The sequence below is a fragment of the Pan paniscus genome, chromosome 1 (assembly GCF_029289425.2).
Source record: "Pan paniscus chromosome 1, NHGRI_mPanPan1-v2.0_pri, whole genome shotgun sequence".
In the NCBI taxonomy this organism is placed as follows: domain Eukaryota; kingdom Metazoa; phylum Chordata; class Mammalia; order Primates; family Hominidae; genus Pan; species Pan paniscus.
In genome coordinates this window covers 171,240,289-171,252,943 of record NC_073249.2, presented here as the reverse complement: position 1 = coordinate 171,252,943, position 12,655 = coordinate 171,240,289, and the positions used below count along the sequence as shown (strand labels likewise).

The 12,655-nt window shown below is 45.3% G+C and overlaps 1 long non-coding RNA gene across 1 annotated transcript in view; it reads left to right on the top strand.

Moving 5' to 3' along the window:
• The first annotated feature begins 8,253 nt into the window (after positions 1–8,253).
• LOC117981379 (uncharacterized) overlaps positions 8,254–12,655 on the top strand; it is a 103,086-nt gene continuing 98,684 nt past the window's right edge. Inside the window, exon 1 of the long non-coding RNA XR_004672863.3 lies at positions 8,254–8,345. This is a non-coding gene — a long non-coding RNA (uncharacterized LOC117981379). The remainder of the gene's footprint in view (positions 8,346–12,655) is intronic.

The following is a 12,655-nucleotide window of genomic DNA, read 5'->3' as shown; positions in this document are numbered from 1 at the left end:
TTCGTACCTAGAGGCAGAAGTATTTTAAGCTTGGATAGTCCCAAAGATACCTGACACTAGTCAGCCATGGCGTCAGTCCCAGCTGGAGCCCTGCCACAACAGGGCAGAAGTCTGGCCTCATGTCCTTTGACGGATGCAGTAGGCAATAGGGCAGGGTGTAGGTCACTGACTCCGAAGCTCCCTCATGGCCTCATGCACGAAAGCACACAATCCTTGATGTGCTACAGCAGGAAGTACCAAGGCCGGAGTGGAGCACTGACTCTCTCATTAGTATGCCATAGGACCCGCACAAGCCACTTCTCTGAGCATCAAGTCATTACTTTATTGTTTTGTATGAATGAAAGAGCAGACACTTACTGGGCATTTGCTATGTGCCAGAGCAGGGGCTGGGGCCTGGGATACAGAAATCACTAAAATTCCACCCTCAATGAACCTAGCATTCATAGGGGATAAATCACTCACTTGTGAGGTCTGAAGCAGATCAAAGCTCTCTATGATTCATAACATGCTGTGCACGTGTCAGCAGCAAAGATGACTCACAGGGTTCAGGCCAGGAAGGCCTTTGTGACAACCCCACGGTTCCTCCATTAGGTCTTTGACACCTGTAAACACGGCAGCCTGAAATTCAGAGGAGGACATTCACTTTTTATTCACTTATATATTAATTTGAGTATCGATCCTGTTCCAGGTACACGGCTAGGTTCTGAAGATGCAACAGTGAACAGAGCAGGCACTGGCCCTGACCCAGGCGACTTCCAGTCTACAGTAGACACAGACATTCAATAAGTGACAAGTTCTAACTTTCCCAGAAACTGTTGCTTTGGCCTTAAAGATCGGATAAATTTTTTCAAAGTTTTCAACATTGCATCTCAATGGATTCCAGACATAAACCCAGTCCTCTGACTTTCATTCAAGATCCTTTCCACCTTATCAAACTGGTCCTTTAGGAGACAAGGGCAGGGCCTACCACTGCTCAGAGAAGGAGTGTTGTGCAGCTCCCATGAAGTCCTACCTGGGAAGGTGCATGCTAAGGGTTAAAGTATTGGCATGAGGAAAGAGTTCTATTATTAGGGGGGCATATGGATACATGCAGATGCCTGTGACTACGTGTGTGTGTGTGTGTGTGTGTGTGTGTGAACAGAGAGAGAGAGACAGAGGGAAAGAGAGAGAAAGCAGAACATGCACACAAGCTGTCATGTGGGTTCCTAACTCCAGACCTTGCCTTTCCTAAAAGTTTTAGGTTGAATCTTGGTTGGGTTTAGCATTGCATTCATCTCTTTTCTGTTGGGGTTCCTCTTCCGTAAGATGCACAAGATGTTTGCCCACTACAAGGGACAGGAAGTCACTCTTACCTAGAATAAAACTTTACATTGTTGGAAAATACTCTTCCCTCCTCTCCCCTTTCCACATTCATCCTCTGAGCAACAGCCTTGGGGTTGAATTAGAAAAGAAAAAGAAGGCAGGTTTCCTGTCCTTAAGGAGCTCACTCATGTTTGAGGGTCTTAGAGAAGTAGACTGATAATGACAATGCAATGTGGTGGGTGCTAAGTTTGGGCACAGCAGTACCCTGTGCTTATCTTCGAGGCAGCAGCTGACTTAGAGCACTCACAGAGGCCATCACTGAGGAGGTGACCCTGGGCTAAGTTTTGAAAGATGCATAGGTGTTAGCAAAATAGAGGAGAAGGAAATTCCAGGGACAGGACACAGTGGATGCAAAGGTACGGAGCCAGAAAATAGTAAGACATGTCCCACCCACCCGCAACCTCGGAGGGAATGGAGGGGGCTAATCAGGGCAGCCCCCCTCCTCCCCTCCTCTCCAAGCATTGTGGAAAAGTTGTTCATTGATTAGAAAGATGCCAAGACGGAGATAAACGATTGAATACTATTGCAGGGATCACTGTGTATTAAAGGGTCACTTTTAGAGCAGGAGGGAAGCCAGGGCCCAGCCTGCAGCAGGGAGACCCAGCCTTTCCCTCTTTCCCATCACACATGTGTTCCAGTACGTTCATCTCTGGTCTCTTGGCCCATAGGGCTGCCTGGCTGATGCTATGATCCCAAGATTTGAATTTAGGCTTAAGGGCTTATGAAAAAGCTCCAGAAAACTCCACTTAGAGGTTTTGGGTACAAGTCCAGCTATTAATACAGTCTTTGATTTTTCATGTGTAAGGGCGCCTGAGCAATCCTGGATCTCTGGTCTAATAAAACCCAAGCCGTAGCCCACAATTGTTCCTAACACCCTCTTTCCTGATGCGCTGGCATCCAGCTTTCTTTCTTCACTTTCCTCTTTTTCAGAGGGACCACCAGGCTCAAGCCAAGCTCCCGTAGCCTTTTTTTCTTTGTCTACTTACCCCACTGTGTCCTGTGTTTTATGTGTGTCCAGATCATCCTAAAGCCTGGAGGGAGGCTCACGTCATTTTCGCCTTTGTATTCTCCATAGCCTTGAGTACATCCAGGGTAAATGTGTAATAAACCATGGATTCAACTTTTCCTGGCTGTGAAAGGAGAAATTAACATTAGTGTTGTTTGTTGTGGGTTTTATCTAATGTGGTTTGTTCATTCACACCTCCGACAACTCTTCACTGGGGGCCAGGAAAGAAGTGATCCTAAGTACTTGTCCTTATGGCTTACAGTCTCACTGAATCCTCCTCACTATCCTTATGGTTTGTTTTTATTAACCCAAAATTAACCAAACAGGAAGCAGAGCGACTGAACAGAGAAGGCCACCATGTTTGCAGGTGAGGCTTCTGGGACTTGAACCCAGGTTTGTAAGTCATGGGGGCAGGTGTCCTGGGGAATGGCCATCTCTGTAGTACTTCCTGGCTGGGCTCCCTTGGCTGCGTTGCCAGCACAGCCAATGCACATCACTTGTCTGTTGCTGTAACTGCAGCCACCCACTTCCTCCCCACTGTGGCAGCATTTCTAGAACCTGGAAAGGGACAGCTGTGGACCCAAGCCAGGCCCATTACAAGAGTGTTTTTTCTCCTCTCTAAAGTGACCTATCCTGAAATGTGTGATGCTGTCTCTACATGGCATAATTTGAAGTTCCCTCCCTTTTAATAATCCTTTTAAAGAAAAATCACAGCAACACCCACATGATTTGTGATTACCAGAGTAAAAACCACTTTTTTTTTCCGCATCATCCTGGCATCTGGAGATGAGCAAAGCAGAGGAACAGAGTGTTACGTGCTGTCTCCAAACACCTTCTCCCAGGCAGGCGTTCCCTCCAGCACAGCCAGCCCAGCAGTTGGGAGGCTGCTGCCCTGGTCCCCACTCTGCCATGGAAAGAACTTGTGCCAATTGCTTCATTCCCACACTGATTTTCCCAATAAACACACACTGCACCCCTCAGTGCCACACCTGTGCTGGGTGCTAACTGAGCAGAGACACAGAGAAGTGACCTCGTCTCCAAAGATGTCCCCAGCTGATGGCCTAATGGGAAAGGCAAATCTCCCTGCCAGAGCTGGATGAGTGCGTAGATTCTCACCAGGTGAAGAAAGGAAAGGCGTTTTAGTCAGATGTCACAGCAAAGGCAAGGAGTGGAGGCTGGAAGAACAGCTGAGTCCAGGGTAGGTGAGGAGTGCAGTGTTTGTGGAGGGAATATTTACTTGGAGGGAACGTGGCTGGAAAGATAGGCCAGAGCCACGTAGGGAGGGCTCCAATGAAGACAGGGAGTTGGCTTTATCCTTTATAAGCTGGGAAGACACTGAGATATTATAGACGCATGATTCTTGCTGCACCCAGGACTGGGGTGGGGTGTGGGGGGGAATGTGTTGAGTCTTCAAAAACATGGGTATAGACAGGCATTAGGGCAGATAGTAAAATGTTTTTTCTTTCTTTCTCTGCCTCTTTTTCTCTCCCTCCCTTGCTCCCATTCTTTTTGTTTTAATAAAAAATATTTAATCTATTTATACTCAAAGCTAAGAAATATGTTTCACTGATCTATGCCCAGGTAACCGGGATGCAGAGGAAATATTATTAAGGAATTAGAAACACATGATTTACAATCTCAGCCTTCCCACTTCAAAATTAACACCTTCTATGATTTGGGCACTGCATTCAGCATTTTTACCAACATCGCCTCTAATCCTCACAGCCTTACAGAGTAGATTAAAATAACAACAGCCACATCAAGAACAACAGCACATACACAAATATCATTTGTTTACTGAGTAATTATGTTCTAAGCACTATGAGAAGGACTGTAAAGACAACAACCTTGTTGAAGCAGGTTGTGTTATCATCCCTGTTGTGCAGATGAAGAGACTGAGGCTGAAAGAGCACAGAAAACTTGCCCAGGCCACTGTGTGGAAGAGCTTGTCTGACTCCAAACCCACACCTGTCCACACTACCATCCTGCCGCTTAGCACCCAGCCCCCTTCTCTCCAGACACGGGGTTGATGGCCCTTACCCTGCTGCTGTACATAGGTGGTGTGAAGGTTAAGTGAAGAATTATTTTGCAAATTGCAAACAACATACCAGTACATATCTGTGGAGTGTGATTATTATCAATAAAAATTATTGATTCCAGATAGAAAAATAATTTTAATAAATGAATGCCTCAGCCTCCCTGAAGTTGGCTTTATTTTTATAAAATATAAATCCTTAGGTTTATTTGTGTTGTTTATTAGATGCCTAAGCCACAGATTGCTTCATACTCTAGTAACATTGAAAAGCAAAAACAATTAGGAAATGAGTCAATAACTTAGCAGCTGATTTTTAAAGAAACTTTTATTTTGTTGATCAAAGATTTCTTTTATAGTGGGTTGATTCTAGTACAGGCAAGCATTGATAGGTCCAGATAGTTTTGAGGATATTAATTTCATTTTGGAAAATGGCTCAGACCGCACCCACATATCCAGGTGTTTCCAGGACTACGTGAAACCCAACAGGAGACCTTTTGTCTCCCTTCTTTAGAGCATTTTACAAAGCATATTTATCATCTCTGGAATGGTGGTGTATGGAGCCAGGCTGGGCGGCCAACAGGAGGAAAGGGTGGGTGGGAGGCACGCTTTGTTCTAGAATAGAGTGCCTTTCCTGGATGTCAGGAGGGCGGAAAAATGGCCCCTTCTAATAAACACAGATGGCCTGGGTGCATCCCTGAGTTTTTACTTTAAAAGGATAAAAAGTGAGCCGTACCTTCAATTGGAGACACATGGGAAGCCTGTTGGGCTCAAAGAGCTGGCTGCCCTGGGAGACAGGAGAGGCTGCCTTCCCGGGGCTCTCATCTTCATCATCCCTTCTCATCATCTTTTCCACACCTCTCTGCAGCCCTGCCACCAATTCCCTGCCCTGAACCAGGCCCAAGATACCTCAGTTTCTCCCCGCTTTTACCCTCTCTGCTCTGTGTCTGTCATCGAATTACTTCATAGACCTCTGTGAGCCTTGGTTTCTTTCTGTGAAGCACTATAAAGCAGCAGTCCTGCAGGGAAGATCTGGGAGGTCAGCGAGATACTTTGTTCTGTGTAAGGTACTAGTCAGCACCCACCTTGGAAGTGCTGGGGAAAGCTTGGGACTTACAGCTTCTGCTCTTCACCTCCTAAGTCAATTGCATGGAGACAGGTGTTTCATACCACCTGACCCCTGAGTCTGTCTCTTCCTCTCTTTTCTATAATTGCACAAATCCCTAGGGCATTCTTTGTTTCATTTTATCCTCACATCAACCATGCTGGGAAGATCACTGTACTATTTACCTATTGCTATGTAGCAAATTACCCTAAGATGGAATGGTTTAGAAGAACAAGCATATATTACAATGGAAAGGACTTGGGATGATAATGATGTGTCAGTGTAAGTTCATTCATTTCTGAGAGTGGAGAAGTTGGGAGGGGCTTAGTTGGTTGGTTCTGGATCTGTATCTCTCATGAGGCTGCAGTCAAGCAGTTGGCTGGGGCTGCAGGCATTGAGGACTGGGTTGTCAATTTCCAAGCTCAAGCTCACTCAAAGGGCTGGGGTTGGGGCAACTGGCAGGAGAGTTTGGCTACTCCCAAATGGGCCTCATCATAGTGCTGCTTATGACATAGCTGCTGGCTTCCCCCAGATACAGTGAAGAAAGAGAGCCACCAGAATGGACGCTAGCCACACTGTCTTTTATCACCTAATCTTGGAAGTGCTATAGCATCACTTCTGCCATATTCTATTGGTCACACAGGCAACCCTGGTACTGCATGGCAGGGGACTCCACAAAGTGTGGATACCAGGAGGTGGGGATTGTGGTGGCTGTCTTGGGGGGTGGCTACCATGGCCACCCAGAAAGTGAATGGCAGTACTAGCTGATCGCCTGTTTGTGCCCTGGACAGTAGGCCTGCCAATCACTGTTGTGTGGGAATGAAAAGATGCAATGCCTGGCAATGTGCCCAATAGGTATTTGATGAAGGAATAAAAGATTGGTTTTTCTAAAATAGGTCTGATTGGTTTTTTTGCTACTAAAACCTTCAGCATTGTCTGATGGATTAAGTACAAATTTCTGACCCAGACATTTATAATCTTTCTGAATGTGGCCCTAGTCTCCAATTTCAGTTCCCAAACTCAAGTTTATGCTCATGTCACAGTTTCTGCCTGGGCTGCCCTTAAAGTTTTGAAATACAGCTCCTCTTCAAGGTCAAGCTAACTAACCCCACCTTCTTTGGTGTCCACGTCTCCTGTCTCCTTGCCCTTAGTAGCAGCCTCCCTGGTTCCTGATGGTGGTGCACTTGCTCACTCAGGCATTCTATTGACCTTTGAAGTTGGTGCTCAACAACTTTGGCCAGAAAGGAAGTTTTCTGCAGAGACTGGCAATGTGTTTCTGACTATGTCTTACATATGTTTTTTTCCAATATAGCTTTTCTTGTACCTCCAGAGACAGGCACCATTTTAATTTAAACACCCCTCTAAAGGACTTGGCATACAGAAGTGACTGCCCATCTCTTGCAGGAAGTTCAGTCTCAAATTCCTTTCCTCCTACCATTTCATGAGTGAAATGCCAGGCAGAATTTATTCAGATGAGGTCTTCCTACACTGGTAGAATGAATATTTTTGATTCCCTAAGTGAATTATTCATATAAACTTCAGAGTTGAAAAGTTTCTATACAGAGTCAGTGGGGAAGTATTTGTCTAAGATATCTACCCTACCTAGCCATTAATAAAATGTCCTACATTTAGATGCCACATATTTTATAGGAGTCACATATTTTATAACATCAAGATAGAAGCAAATAGATCCTTATAACAGAAAAGTTTTACAAGTTTTAAAATCAGAAAGTTCTAGATATCGAATTCCAACTGCAATAATTTCTAGCTGACCACTTTTGGTCAAACCACTCATTGCCATTTCACCAAAGATAAAACTGAGGTTTGGAGAAAGATGACTGTCAGCATAGAACCTACACATAGTAGGAACACAATATTAATATATATAAATGCATATATGTAACTTCATTGCCTCTGGGCTTCAGTTTCCTCTTTTATAAAATAGGAATTATAAAACGGGAATTAGATGTGGCATATATTACATATATGTACCACTTTAAAAGCTAAGCCTCAGTGTCTTAATCTGTACAATGGGGATTATTATCTCTACTCTCTCCATCTCATTTGATCCCCACAGTTGTGTGAGGTAAAGCAAGTGAAGCTTCTTTGTGGGGCACTTTCCTTTGTGATAATGCCCTTCATTAGTAGCCTGTAATCATGGTGTAGGGAAAGAGCACAGGCTCTGTGTTCTGGAAGTCCTGGATTCAAATCCTAGCTATTGAGCTTACTAATCATAGGGGAAATTAGCTAATTCCGGAATGTCTTTGATCCTTGGTTTCCTCCTCTGTAAATGGAATCCTGTCTGGAAGAGTACCCGGAACATGGCAGCACCTTTTCATTCACCGCTTTGTGCCACTTAGGTGTTGGTGTTTTTCCCGGTAATTGAGAGAATGGATGAGACGTATGAGTGAGTTTTCCCTGTGGGACAGCATAGCAGTTTCTCATCCTACAGTTTCCAATTCATGAATGGCTTTACTTTAACAAAATGACAGATAATGAGAGGGAAAGTAGTGTTTGAATGCTTAGACGCCTGTTCTCTCCAATGTCGCAATGTTGTCAGGAACTATCTTTATTCCCTGATTGTCCTGGAGAAGAGAAACATAAAAGCCTTATTCATAGTTTTAATTCTCATTCCAGAGAGGAACAGTGGGTTCTTTCTCCAGTTGTTCTGTCCTTACTGGGGAGGAGCCCAGGGACATATTTCACAGCTAAGTCAACTGCTTTTCTTCAAATTCAGATTTAATCCTTGAGCGAAATGAGTCACTGGCTCATCCAGTTAAGATCATCACCCACTTTCCTAACAAAACTTCTCTTCAAAGAAGGACTCGCTCATCCATCAGGTATTTATTTAGCACTCACTACATAGTAGATACTGTTTTGGCAGCTTGGAGCAACAGAGCAGGAAATAAGAGAGGCAACTGGAGCAGTGCTGTATGGTGGAAAGAACTCTAGTTCTGGTGCTGAGAAACTTGGCTTCACCTCCTGGTCTTGGAGCTTACTTTCTGTGCAGCTCTTTGAATCTGGGGTATAACAGATGCCTGTTTCACAGGATTGTTTTTACTTATTTGTTTATTTATTTAATTTTTTTGAGATCAAGAATCGCTTTGTCATCCAGCCTCCTGAGTAGCTGGGATTACAAGCATGCGCCAACATGCCACTAATGCCCAGCTAATTTTTGTATTTCTAGTAGAGATAGGGTTTCACCATATTGGCCAGGCTGGTCTCGAACTCCAGACCTCAAGTGATCCACCTGCCTTGGCCTCCCAAAGTGCTGGGATTACAGGCATGAGCCACTGCGCTTGGCCCCATAGGACTGTTTTGAGGCATGTGGTATTCTGGCTAGACATCTGAGGTTCAGACGGACTTCGGATACAATCCCAGCTATGCCACTTAAGATCATGTGGCCTTGGGCAAATCACTTCACTTCTTTGAACCTCAGTTTCTTCATCTACAAAACAGAAATAATAAGGCATCTCTTGGAAGACTGTTGGGATGGTTCAGAGCTAAGAGTAGCAAATGAAAGAGTTTTGTGAAATTCAAGGCAGGGAGAAGATTTTTCCAGGCCAAACTGAAATCCCTTCTGATGTTCCTGGCTTTTCCTGAGGTTCTTTCACACATTTCTTAATTAGACCTGCCTGAAGCAGGCTGCAAGAAGACTAGAATCTTTGTCTTTGTTTCTTCCATTACTCTTTGAAACAGATCCTTGGTGGCTAAAACCCAGAGTGAAAACAAAGTAACTTATCAAGGTAACTTTTCAGCCTGCTTGCCCTTGTCACGGGTCTACCTTGGACAAGGGTGGGCCCTTCTGGCTTTGCTCTGCATGTGAAGTCCTGTGCTTTTATGACCCAGGAGATCACTGTCCCTCCTCTCCAGCTCTTGCTATCAGGTCATTTCAGCAAATGTCTCTCAGGGGCGTCCCCTCTAGATGGGGCCAGAGTTTCCCTTCTTTGGCTCATCCTGCATATGCAAATACATCTACTGAATCCTGGCATTCTAAACTGTGGGTAGTCTGGGCCCAATGGCCTTTTAGGGCAGGGCACTGTGAGTCAATAATGGAAAGTTAGAGTCACTGGTGTCCTGGATCTAAGTGTCCCCATCCCTCCACCCATTAGAGAGGGCGGAGGCCTCTCTAAGGCTCTGCAAAAATTTTCCATATGGCAGGATATAGAAGCACACTCCAATGGAGCCCGAACCTGCTCTGGAGTTGGCCTGATGGCAGAACTAAGGGCTCGGTGATCCTTCTAGGGCTCTCTTGGCTAGAATTGATACACATGGACCTTTTTTGAGGGGCAATGGAAGGAGGAAGGAATCAATGCATGGCCGAGAGCCGAACAGAGGGTCAAGGATGTTAGGGAGGGTGAAGGGATTGTGTGGCATCTGTGTCCCTGCTGTCTGGAAAGCTGGGACATGATGGGTAGATGGTGGATATTCATAAGGCATGGAAGTGAGAATTGATTCACTGGTGCAAAAGCAGGGGCATTTTTCACCATTAATTTCCAGTTATCACAAGCTTTTATAGCACTGATTTTACAGGGCCACACTGTCAGTTTTTCAAGTCTGATGCCTACTTGGGAGATTATTCCAAGCTTTTCTCTCTGAAAGCCTCAGTTTCCTCATTTGTAAAATGGGAATGACAATAATTCTTGCCTCAGATCCTGGGTGCAGAAGTCAAGTTGGATGTCAACATATGAAACTCTTCAGAAACTCTAAACCCTGGGCAGTTATTGGAAATCTAGAAGGAATGAAACTAGCTTGTGAAAAGTCTAAGGGAAAAAGGGAAAGGGGCAGTTATACCTGTGTCAGATAGGCTCATGAATGGAAAACTTGGCTGCAAGTGGACCTCTTTGTTCAAAACAGAACATTCCTATTTATTAGCTGATTCTTGAAGTGGTCACTTCCACAGGCGTCCACTGTGGTTCTGGTCACTGGAGGCCTCAGCATGCGAACATTCACCAGGATGGCAGATTTTGAGCCTGTTGGTGACACCTGGGTCATCACAAACTTAGCGAGGCTCTTTCTTCCCATGAAGGGAGATTGATTCCAGAATCTAAGTTTGGGCCAGCAGGTTATTTGAAACTAGCTCTGGGTGTCTTAGAAATACATGGGGAGGAAGAACAAAATATTTGTCTTCTTTGAGCTTTTGATGGAAAGGCCTTTGAGCCTCTTCCTTTTCTTTTCCTTCCCTGTACCCCCAGGCTCCTTTAGAAAAAAAGGTTTATTGTGAGCTCATAGAATCATAAAATTTTGGACCTGGTTCCTGGTGGGAGGACCTTGGGTTCATTGAATCCAATCCTTCCATGGTACAGCAAAGGAAATCTGGGTCCAGAGTAGGAAGGATGTGTACCTGAGGTAGCACAGCCTTGTAATGTTGGGAGACAACTCGTTTCCTGCTTCTTAGTGAAGATCCTTCAGTCAACTAAGAAGTGGGTCCAAACTCTCCTCTCACCCTTAGGATAACTCTCCAGGCATATAGGATTTCTTGGACCTTCATACTGAGTTTCTTAGGGAGACAGAGCAGTGAGCCATCTGAGGCTTTGGGTTCCCTGCTGCTCCCGTTGTCTGAGTCCTGTGGCCACTGAGCCCTGCTGCCACTCTTCCCGTCCCAGACTCAGTTACTGCCACCAGGGCTTGGACTGAGGTGAAGCAAGAAAGGAAGCCATCTGCCTGGGCAATTACAGGAACTTGAGAAGAAGGCTTCCTTAAATTTTCACCCTAGGCCCTTCACTTGCCTCACCCTGATGCCAGCCTTGACCTCTTCTGGCATTCCGCAAACGTGTCATGCCCTCTCCCACCTCAGGACTTTTGTGTTTGCTGCTTCTTTTTGGCCTGGAACATTCCATCCCTGAGAGCTGTGTGGCACCCTCACTGCCTTCTGTCGGGGCTCTAAGATCACCTTGGAGGGAACTTCCCTGAGGTGGGGTGGCTGTGTCTTCTGTTTATCCCTCACCCAGTTTTATTTTTCACCCCAGCACTCAACAACTCCTGACATGTTTGTTTACTTCTTGCCTTGACCCTCCATGTGGTATGAATGACGGCCCCTGAAAGTGGCAGAGTGGGGGCAACCCTCAATACATATTGGTTGACTAAAGGATGGAAAGGCTGAGCAGGGGTCACCTGTCTTGCCTTCTCCTTCAAGATGTGACTTTCCATTCCATGGAGTCACTCTGGCTAATTCTTTGGTTTCATTGTCTCCTTAAAAATCTCTCCAAAATATTCAGGCTGAAAGTGCTTTGATGTACCAAGTTTATAGTACACACTCAGACCTTTTTTTAAAAAAATTCACTTTCATCTAACTTTTTGTATTAAAAAATCCTATAATCCCATAACCCACCACCTAGAGGCAGCGTGTTCATTGAGGTTGTTTGCTGTACTTCACACGTGTTTATCAAGACTGCAGTGAAATGGCTGTAAGTGGTAGCTGCTTGTCTGGCAGAGGAAGAGCATCCCTCTGGCCCCATCAGGGATGCTCTGGCACAACAGGTAGGGTCTTCATCATTGCCCTCCCCATTCAAAGCCACCATGGCCCCCTTTGCCTGAAGACTGAGGTCTGAGCTCCTCCTCCACAGGGCTCTTGAAGTTCTGCCACACTGGGCTCAACCCCTTCCCAGTGCTCCCTCCCTTTTGCACCCTTAGAAACCTTTGCTCCAGCCAGACTTGTCTCCTCATTATCCTTCCAATATCTGCATCTGCAGCTTTCTCCCTTAGAAACCTCATTATTTCCACAGCTTCAATTCCCCCACCCCCACCCCATTCTTTGTTTCCAGACCTCAGCTACAGCTCAAATTTCAAATTGCCTGTTGGCATCTCTTTCTGTGAGCCCTGCCAGCAACTCAAACTCAGCATGGCCAGAGCCTGCCTTTATTTTCTCTCCCCAAATTGTCCTCCTCTCTCCTCCCCACATTTCTATTAGGAGTCCCATCATTCTCACTGACACCCAAGTTGGAAATTTCAGAGTCTGATTAGCTTTTCCTTTTCTTTTGCCACCACATCTAGTGAGTCACCACATTCTATCAGTTCATCCTAATGATAGCTGTGGGTATGTTATTAGTCCATTTTCATACTGCTATTAAGAAATACCTGAGACTGGGTAATTTATAAGGAAAAATAAGTTTAATCGACTCGGAGTTCCACATGGCTGGGGAGGCCTGAC